The 10,852-nt window shown below is 50.4% G+C and overlaps 1 long non-coding RNA gene across 1 annotated transcript; it reads left to right on the top strand.

Moving 5' to 3' along the window:
- Positions 1–2,855: 2,855 nt before the first annotated feature.
- Positions 2,856–10,374, top strand: LOC143363263 (uncharacterized). Its single transcript, XR_013083780.1, has 2 exons — positions 2,856–3,710; positions 10,318–10,374. It is a non-coding gene; the product is annotated as an uncharacterized LOC143363263 (long non-coding RNA).
- The last annotated feature ends 478 nt before the right edge of the window (positions 10,375–10,852 follow it).

Here is a 10,852-nt window from a genome sequence, read left to right as displayed (position 1 = left end):
CATTCAGCCCGGCAACAATACGGCTTCCGCAGCGGCCGCTCAACGGAAGACGCAATTACCAATGTACGACAAACAGTTGCACAGTATAATGAGAAATATGCAATAGCTCTGCTATTCGACATATCCGGCGCTTTCGATAACGTATGGTGGCCAACTATACTCCAGCACCTGAAAGAGAGGAAATGTCCACGGAATATATACTGCCTAATCCAAAGCTATCTCTCAGGCAGAACAATGCAAATACACGACAAAAACTATACAGTCTCCAAAGCAGCCACCAAAGGATGCCCACAAGGCTCTGTCCTCGGGCCCAAATTTTGGAATTTAGTATTCGACGATCTACTCAACACAGTCGAAAGCAATAACATAGAACACGTCGCATATGCAGACGACCTAATGGTAATAATACCAGGCAACTCCAGAATAGAAATGGAAGTCAAAGCCAACAATGCAACAAAAATAATCACTGAGTGGTGCAATAAGCACAAGCTAACACTCTCAAAGCAAAAAACAGAAATGATACTCTTGAAAGGACTCCTGGACATTAGAAGGCCACCTACTGTTAAAATAGGAGACACCTCCATCCTCATGAAAAGTACCGTAAGATACCTCGGTATACATTTTGGAACCAGATTCAATGTCACACCACATGTGCAACATGTAACCAAGAAAAGCAAAGTCATATTCCATCGGTTCGCACAAGTAGCGAAGTCCTACTGGGGACTTAGCTACAAAACCATGATGATAATGTACAAAGGCGTCTTCCTAGACATCGCGTGCTATGCGGCCGCCGCTGGAGTGACAAGCTAAATGTGCACCACACCAGAAAGCTCCAATCAGCGCAAAGATATGCCCTCCTTAGGGCAACAAGAGCATACCGCACAACTTCCAATGAAGCGCTCAGAATAATTGCAGCCGCTCCACCTATCGACATAGTATTGTCGGAAAGGAGAGCAATATATAACATCAGAAAAGGCTTAGAAACCAAGTTCGGGGACAAGCTATTCAAACCCCCAAGTACACAGGACCAAGACCTAGCGCAATTGGAAATGAAAGAAATAGAACTTCAAATCAGGTACCACACAGCGATCCTATGGCAAGACCGATGGAGTCGGGCGCGGGAGGCGCTCAGTTGCGCACAATACGATTGCGCACGTACACATTGCGCACATATCTTTTGGACACAGTATGATTGGACACAAGAAGAATCGGAAACGTTTCAATTGCGCACACGAAAAATCGGACACATCTCAATTGCGCACAAATAGAATTGGAAACATATTTATTGCGCACAGATAAAACTGGACACAAGCGAATCGCGAACAAATAGAAATGCGCACACTAATTTTAGACAGTGATGTTAATGCGGCCAAGTCTTGATTAATTTCGGGTTATGTGCGCTTGATGTTAAGTGTCAAATCCATGTTTAGGATTTCCTGTGATGAATCTGTAAAATTAACCGAAACTAATTAATATTTGAAGTGTTAAAATGAATGGTTTTTAGAGTCTGTAGTAAATGTTAGGGTTAGGGTTAGGGTTAGTTGTTAGGGTTATTTGTTCGCAATTCGCTTGTGTCCAGTTTTATCTGTGCGCAATAAATATGTTTCCAATTCTATTTATGCGCAATTGAGATGTGTCCGATTCTTCGTGTGCGCAATTGAAACGTGACCAATTCTTCTTGTGTCCAATCATACTGTGTCCAAAAGATATGTGCGCAATGTGTACGTGCGCAATCGTATTGTGCGCAACTGAAGGCCTCTCGTCGGGCGCACCTTGGTCAATTCTCCAAGGAGTACTTCCCGAATGTCCAAAGCAGACTAGACGCAAAACACATAATACCAGACTTCTATACCTCACAGCTCCTCTCGGGGCATGGGAAAATAAACAGCAAATTGAGGAAACTAAATCTGATAAGCTCCGATCTCTGTAGCTGCGGAGAAACAGACACAGCAAAACATATAATTTACCACTGCCCATTAAACAACAACGAAAGACAAGAGCTTGCAAAAGAACTAAACGAGTCTCAAATCACGTGGCCATGTGATCTCCACAAGTTGGTCGAAATCAATGCCTTCAAGCATTTTCGAAAATTCGCAACAAGTACCATGAGACGCAGAGAATAAGAAAGAGTCGAAAACCACAAAGCAACCACCCTGACGATCCCTCGCAGGTGATACCCCCGGGTATTCGAGATCGTAGGGTCAAATAGGCAAGAACGGCTACCATACCATACAACTCCGCCTCCTCGTGGCCCCCGCTGGTAACGCTCCTGGGTCGGCGCAAGCTGATCCGGTAGCGGCTAAGCGAGTTACTTCCCGTATGGGACGGTCTACCCTTGTGATGATCCTTGAATGGTGAACGAGGGGTTTTTCCAAGTCAGTCCACTACACCTACGGACTTACGGACCCTTCGCAGCTGTTTCTAAAGGCTAGAATCCAACATCGCCGGTATAAGACGCCTAGAGCGACTTCGGTACGGCAAGAGCGAGCGTGGCTCCAAAGCTCTCTATGTAGACAATAAACTGTCCCTATCTTTTTTTTTCTCTACGATAGCATGTATCGCGATGACAAACGACTAGGAAGCGTGTTTACCGAGTTATTAGCGATCCGAGTGACACCCGGCCGTACTACATTCTGTTCTACCAGGTTCACGGGTACCAGCGGCGTAGTGCTTTGAAAAAAAATAAAAAAAAATAATAAAAGGAACAGTATATTTCAAAGTACCAGCGGCGTAGTGCTTTGAAAAAAAATAAAAAAAAAATTAATAAAAGAAACAGTATATTTCTTTTATCATATATGCTATAATAATATAATAGATATTATTATAGCTGGGGCCTCGTCTAACCGACAAGACGAATCCCCAAGCATAGGGCTGAGTCTCAACAGATCGCAGCGTGGTAACTGCTCTACCGAGTACAACACCCCGCCCGGTACCTAAGTCGTTTACAGACGATTCCGAGTCTCGACGTCGAACTTGGAGTACCCATGATCGACCGTTACAACGCCGTGTCCGTCGTTTCGGAGAGATCCCGACGACGGGTACAAAGATGTCCGTACGGCAAAATGGGGCCCGTGCGATGACCGGCCACGAGGACCATGCCACCTAGTAGTGTCACATTGTTTTGAGCCTTTCGACCCACACGAAACTCCTTAGGAAATATCGTTGCCTCCTTTGACTAGAAAGGATACGGCCTTAGAGGCGTTCAGGCATAATCCCACGGATGGTAGCTTCGCACCACCGGCCGCTCGACCGAGTGCGTGAACCAAATGTCCGAACCTGCGGTTCCTCTCGTACTGAGCAGGTTTCTGTCCTCGCTGAGCTGGCCTTAGGACACCTGCGTTATTCTTTGACAGATGTACCGCCCCAGTCAAACTCCCCGCCTGGCAGTGTCCTCGAATCGGATCACGCGGGAGTATTGTCGGCGATCAGCCGTTAAGCCTCACGCCACTCTTACACGCTTGGCTCTAGAACACCGTGACAACCGGGTCATAAGACCTCGGTGCACGCGCTCCGCCCAACCGAGTAAGTAAAGAAACGATGAAAGTAGTGGTATTTCACCGGCGATGTTACCATCTCCCACTTATGCTACACCTCTCATGTCTCCTTACAATGCCAGACTAGAGTCAAGCTCAACAGGGTCTTCTTTCCCCGCTAATTTTTCCAAGCCCGTTCCCTTGCCAGTGGTTTCGCTAGAAAGTAGATAGGGACAGGTAGTGTTGTAGAATATGAGTCGGGTTGCCCCGGCTGCGCCGTACCTCGAACATACAGTTCATACCGGCTACTACTACATTTCGTCATGCCAGATGTTATGGCTCTACTCTCTCGTCGCCTGCCTTATTGGAGGGACATGCAACGTCGATTCCACTGCCACCTCGAGTCCAACCCTTTCCAGGAACTCCCGCTATAAGCGGGAGGGGCATGAATCCTGGACCGAGGAGTTAAGATCCCGAAGGATCTTAACCGCTGGTGGTGTCCAATCGTTCACGCGTTCGTCTCCACTTTAGTTTTAGTACTTCTCGCGCGAAGTTCCGGAAGCTCTTGAATAGAGCTTCGCTTACCAGGAGTGCTGGCTGCACCTGCCACAAGTGACCTTTAGCAGCAGCTTCCTGGCGTAGGAGTTCTCGCGCTTGATCGTACTGCGGACAAGCGTACAAGATGTGGCTAGGTGTTTCCACTTCGCCGCACTCGCAATGCTCGTCCTGCACCAAAGTGAATTCCTTGAGCTTCGCACGGAAATCTCCGTGTCCGCTTAGGAATTGTGTGACGTAGTGATCGGTGATCACCCATCGCGCGCGGAGACGGTCTGATACATCGTTGAAGTATTGGAAGGTAGTCCTTCCCTTCGTCGATGACGACCATCTCCGTTGCCACACAGCCAGAGCTGCTCGCCTTACCTCAGCTACTGCATCGGTGGGCGTTACAGCTCCGGAAGCCAGATCGGCTTGACTAATACGACATGTCTCAAATTCGATATCAAGTTCTTTTCGTATCTTATAGGCGCATATTCGCTCCGCTATCACCAAGTCTATCGGTACCGCACCGGCGATCACGGGGACCGCATCCGTCGATACCGTTCTATAGGCCTTGATGCAGCCAAGCAGAGCTCTCCTCTGCGCTTTGATGAGAGCTTTTCTCGATACAAAGGTGAGAAGGTCTGCCCAGCCCGCAGCAGCGTACGCCACGATTGGGACGAATAGGCCACGGTACATAGTACGCATGGCCCGGTGTCCCAATCCCCAGTTCGAACAAGCAATCTTTGAAAACGCATTACACGTCTCCATAGACTTAGCACTCACGTACGCAACATGGGAGGTAATTCCCAGTTGCTTGTCAAAGTGTACGCCGAGGTACCGAATGGTATCCTTTACGGCGATACTTCTTCCATCAATCCTCACCACAGGCGGCCTTTCTCTATGCAGAGAGCCTTTTAGCAAGATCATCTCGGTCTTAGGAGCAGATAGCGATAACTTTTGTGATTTGCACCACGCAGAAATCGCATCTGCTACCTTTTGGCCTTTGAGCCGGAGTTCCTTCCTCGTGTTGCCACTGACAAGTACGAGGAGATCATCCGCATAGGCTATGGGCTCGCAAGCGTGCCCGGTGTTCGATAAGAGCTGTAGAACTCCGTCAAAGACTAAGTTCCAACAGCTTGGACCGAGAATTGATGCCTGTGGGCAGCCTTTGGTTACGACTTTCCTCACTTCTCCGTGATTAGACACTATGGTCACCTCACGGTTGGAGAAATAGTCCACCATTAGCTCACCAGCTCAGCTCGCTGAGGATGCTCGGCCACCAGACATTGTCAAATGCACCCGAGATGTCGAAGGCGAGCGCCAGGACATACTTATCTTCGCAGCTGGATACCAGACCCCTCAGCTTTACCACGGCATCTTCCGTGGATCGCCCAGGTCTGAATCCGTATTGCCGGTCAGATGCGTATTCCGAGCTTAGGAACACTTTAGCTAATCGCATAGCGATTAGCTTCTCAAGAACTTTGCCTACTACGGATAGTAGGCAAATCGGACGATAGGACTTCACCTCCGTCTCCGGTTTGTCAGGCGCTTTCAGAATAGTTCTGATTGAGCCGACTTTCCACCTGGAGGGGAAGGTCCCGTGCTCGAGGCAACCATTATAGAGCCGAAGCAGCTCGGTGCGAAGTATTCCGACCGAGCATTTTACAAGTTCCGGCTCTATCCGGTCTAAGCCTGGGCATTTTCGTCTCTTCAGACGTTTCACCGCCTCTTCAAGCTCCTTGCTCGTGAAGACTGGATCGTCTTTATGTCGCTAGTCACTAATGTGACATCGATATAGGACTCTCCCAGTGAGCTGGAGTACGTGGGTATACTACCAGCTGCGTTCAAAATAACTAAGTCGTGTCGGGCCATGAACTCTTCGAGCTTTCGCCCTCTCGCGTCCGTCTTCGAATTCCCCCAAAGGGTAGATTTTCCGTTGACGTCGGCTGCAATCACGACTCGGTTATGGTTTAGCGCCGCAAGCACATTCTTCAGTCCAGCCAGACTTGGTTCAATGTCCTCCGAACATTGAAAGTACTGGCTGACTAGGTAGACGTTTCCGAAATTGCCTTTAACGCTTACACAGGAGAGATGCGTGTCGCACAGATGCGTGAGTTTGACCGCGGTTAGATCCCGGTTTATGACAGCTGTTGCCGCCATAGGTTGGTCTCCTTCCGTGTACACTCTCGCTGAGCCGAGTCCGGGCAATTTGCCCCGCCAGCTGTACGGCTCTTGTGCTAGTAACACATCGGGTCTCCTGGTATGCAGCAAAGATATGATTTCTTCGGTCACGACCCGAGAGCGCTGCATATTATGCTGCACAACTCGAATCTGCCTCTGAGATCGTCTATCTTCGGTGTGTCTAACCATAATTGGTTCGAGCTACTACTTGCTGTAACGCGACCTGATAGGACTCGCACAGCTTGTCTCTCGACTTATGATCGTGCGGCTTGCCTCGATCCTTACAATTAGAGCAGACGGGTCCGCTCTTCTTGTTTTTGCACGAGGCAAAGGTATGCCCCGATTGGGCGCAGTGACCGCATACGTCTTCTTTGTGCTTGCATCGTTTGGCCGTGTGGCCAAACTTCTGGCACTTGAAGCACCGAGTTACCGAGACGTAGTCCTGTACACGACAGCACGACCAGCCCATGTATACTCGGCCTTCCCCACTTTTCAGCCGCCGGCGAACCTGCGGACTGACTTCGATGACCCAGTTGGCCGCCTCCCTGCCCTTGGGACCGACTTGAAAGCCGACCTTCAGGTTAGAGGCAAACTCTTTCTGGGTCATCTCTGGAAGGTTTTGCTTCCAGAGATTGGAAGCAACCTCGTCTCTCGTCAACTCTCGAGGAACGTCGTACACGATGAGTGACGGGTTCCTCCTAGTTGGCAGAGAGACAGAGAGTCCTGCATCTTTCAGGCTGTTACTTCCCGTAAAGGCCCGAAGATCCTCACTGCGTTCAGTCTCGACGACTATGCCACCGGAGTGGATGCGTCGAACCGACTTTACGCGGATCTTCTCCTTGTTGGATTTCACCAAGGAGAGGACAGTAGGCTTGGTCGCTTCGCTGTCCTGCTTCTTGCCCTTCGGCGGGAAGATCTTCACCACATGCTGTGGTGGCTTCACCGCGTCTTGGGAAACCTTCTTGCAATCGACCTTTACCTTGTCGGCGTAGGTCGATTGCACGCGTATACCAGCTTGACCGGTCGGCATTGACCGCGGGGCAGTCAGCGACACAGTCTTTGCACTCACCGCAGTTCGAGCCTTCTCTGCTCTTGCCGCTACGAGCTGCCCTTCGAGGTAGCCATTCCGAAGAATGAGCTCCATCACCAGCTCGTTGAGTGCGTTCGCTTGTTCGATTATCTCCTTGGCCGTGATCTTTGCGAGTCGCGATTTCCCGCGCACGCAGATCTTCGTGACCTCGGAGACTTTTTGAAAGGCCTCTTCTCTTATGAGATCGAGGCTCCTTTCATTGGGCCCGGAAGCCGCATCCTTCGGCTTCCTTCCCTTCTTCTTTTTCTTCCCTTTGCCTGGTGCTGGCTTGGGGTCGAATTTGTCTTTTTCGGAGGGGACCGGTTCCTTATCCCCTCCTTTGTTATGGTCATCTTTGGGCTCTGGGTTATCATCCCCGTCGAGCACCGTGCCATCTTTGTCAGAGACAAGGTTAGCACCTTGCCCCTGATCTTTTGTGCTCTTCCCGGACGATGAGGAAGAGCCTTTCTTCTTTGGCGACTTGGTCGCCTTCTTCTTCAGTTTCGGTTCCGGTTTTGGTTTCGGCTTAGGTACATCCTCTTCCTTCCCATCAGCCTCGACCTCGACCTTCACCGGCAAAAGTGCATCGCACCTTACGAGGGGCACACAAGGTGTCAAAACGATTACATCGTTATCTACCTCGGCCCTCTCGATTTTAGTTGCGGTGGCTTCACCCCCGGCAGTGCCGGGCGCTGCATCCACCGTCTTGACTCGCTTTGTTTTCTTTGTATTTCCCATATGATATAGTGAAATTTTCATTCCGCTGCGTGTCCCGGCCTCCTCGGACCCTCAAATGGAACCTGCATCCCGCTAGGTTAGGACATCACCCGGAATATAGTCCGCGGATATTGGTGCCGATTACTCGAACACCATCCACTTCCTCGCCCAAACGGAACACCACTCGCTAGTAGCTCATGATATTCCAAGCCGATTGACTAAGCATAGGGTTACTTTATCTCGCTTAGCCGCCCATCTAGTCGAAGCAGATGGCCAAAGGTACGTGTTGGCGACGTCTCTCCCGCAGGAGAGGGCCCCCTCAGATCCCAGGATCCTCTTTTCCGACGACAAGGGTCGCCACGCACGGCAAACACGTGGGAGACGTGGACTTTGAGTGGTTGTCTCCTCCACTCCACTGCGCTTCGTTTTGTTCGCTCGACTCCGAAGAGCCTGCCATCCAGTGGGACCACGTGGAGGCACAAGCGCAGCTAGAACACATAGTGTTCCTTTACAGCTCCGGCTTCTCCGAGGAAAAGAGCTCATCCCTTAGCAAATCCTCCCGGACACGTATTGCTTTAGTTGTAGCGGCATTTTTCTTGCTGGGGCCGTGTCCCTCAGCGGCTGAAGGTTGGCAGTAATGATTCCTTCAGCCTGTATTACAATATACGCGTTCCCGCTACGCTGGTTCGCTTAGATGAGCGCGAAAACCAGTCTCGACCGGGCTTTGCCGGTCGTACTCACTTTTATGTCATAGCCACCGCACCATAGCAGCTCTGTGAGTGCAATACGGTCTGTTTGGACTGCCAGAGGCGCTCCTTTCGACCCATGAGAAAGCCAAAATGCTGTCCCCGCCAGTAGATAGGGACAGAGGGAATTTCGTTAATCCATTCATGCGCGTCACTAATTAGATGACGAGGCATTTGGCTATTTTTTTTTTTTTGCCGAGGAGGGGAAATGCGGTTATGCACACCCTCTGTTGATAGAGGGTAGTGTCGGACTCCCGCGAACTGCGGCCTACCGACTAAAACCCCTCCTCACAGCGACGCTGGCTGCGGATTGGCATATTGCCCGTCAAGAGGTGGAGTGGGGACGGGTAACCCAATTAATGAAGGCGCTCTAGCACCTCCGCCACCAACCTATCCAACGCCGACGCGCGGGTGCCCCTCCCGTGCGCCCAGCCCAGCCATCTTGTTCCACCGCACCCAGTTAGTGTGGCTCCCCTGAAGCACCCTCGTGGTGATGCCACATAGTAACTTCTTGGGGAGCCCGAGACCCAGAAGGTAGTCAGCGGATTTAGACGACCACACACCTCGCCACGAAAGTGTGCAAGACGAAAAGGAGATGTCACCCGGAGGGATCTGGGATTCCTCGGACAAAATACGGGTGATGTCAGAGTTGTTCCCATAATATCTCCTCTTCGTCTCATGTTGGTCGTCCAAAGAAGTGACGCCGCTGACCACCTGCGCGTCGATCACGCTTATGCGACCGCTCCTTTTAGCGACCAGATCAGGTTTCCTCAGTCCAGATGACGTCTGGAACCGAGGCTCTGCGGTGACAGTCCACCCGGCATCTCGGAGACTAGAGGCTAGCACCTTACACACGGCGTCATGTCGCTTGATGCGACCTCCGTGTGTACGGTGGCAGGCCTGGATAACGTGGGCTGCTGTCTCAGTGACATGACAGCCCGCCCGGCACTGCATCTCTCTGGTCTCCCGACGGATGCCACGCGAGGTACATACGCGCGTGGGTAGACTGTTAACCCGGACGTGATGATATTGGACATAGTCCCGTCCGGGAACACCGTAGGATCCCGCATCGACCCACCATGTGGAAAGGTTGGACTTCCCACACTCGCGTAATTCGTGGCCATCGACCGCCCGGTACAAGTGCTTGGCCCACCACTCTTCTCTCCTCTCCTTGGACGACAGGGTAATGCCGTCCTTAGTGAGAGCGCGCTCCGCCCAGCTGAGTCTTTTGTCGACCCAGTTGGACTCGGCAACTGCTCTCACGGCTGGGGAGGAGGAAGTTGCCAGGCGCTGTAGGCGGGTGAGCATAAGACCGGGTACGGTGGTGGCGAAGGATGGGATGCCAAGGCCCCCCATCCTACACGTAGTGTGGAAATATCCAACAGGTGTATCGTGCGGGAGCCGCAACCACTTGCGAATCGCCAAACGTACTCGCCTGTCAAGTTCGACTTGTTATGAGCTCTCTTTACCAGAGCCCCGTTAGTCACCCGGATGGTGTCCAGGTCCTACCACGTGGAGGAGGGGTTGGTGCGACAGGGTTTTACCATGATATAAGTCCCTGACGCTTATAAGACCCAGTAGATAGGGACAGAGGGAATCTCGTTAATCCATTCATGCGCGTCACTAACACTGTCCAATAAAATAAAACTTTTTTCGAGTTTTGCAATATCTGTTGGGTGATTCTTATACACTTTGTCATTCTAAAACCAAATCCGAAAGCAGAATTGCTCTATCACGCAACGTTTTCGAAAAATATTGGTTTTTGTAAAAATGCATGATTTTGATAAAAAATGACCTGTTACGCAAAAACTAAACACGCGAGAAAGTTCAAGTTTGAGTCAAGAAATAGAGGGGACTCTCCTCTACATATCCATATAGCTAATTATATTTTTATGTACTTCCTAATAGTTGTAAATGGTTGTTAAAGTTTCAAAATGTGCCGACGCGGGTACTTTGTACGCTCTATTTTTGTATTTATGTGAAAAATCCTTTATCTAGCAGGAATTTACTATACAGGAATGCATTCTACAGACATTTCTGGTAAAGAAACCATTCACGAAAAGTATTTGGTTCCCTTAATATACGAGAAGGTTCAGAAAATATTAATTGTCAGCGTGTGCGCGACG

This window comes from Halictus rubicundus, unplaced genomic scaffold (assembly GCF_050948215.1).
Source record: "Halictus rubicundus isolate RS-2024b unplaced genomic scaffold, iyHalRubi1_principal scaffold0029, whole genome shotgun sequence".
Lineage (NCBI taxonomy): Eukaryota > Metazoa > Arthropoda > Insecta > Hymenoptera > Halictidae > Halictus > Halictus rubicundus.
The sequence above is the reverse complement of the archived record's forward strand: the minus strand, read 5'-3'. Positions and strand labels throughout refer to the sequence as shown.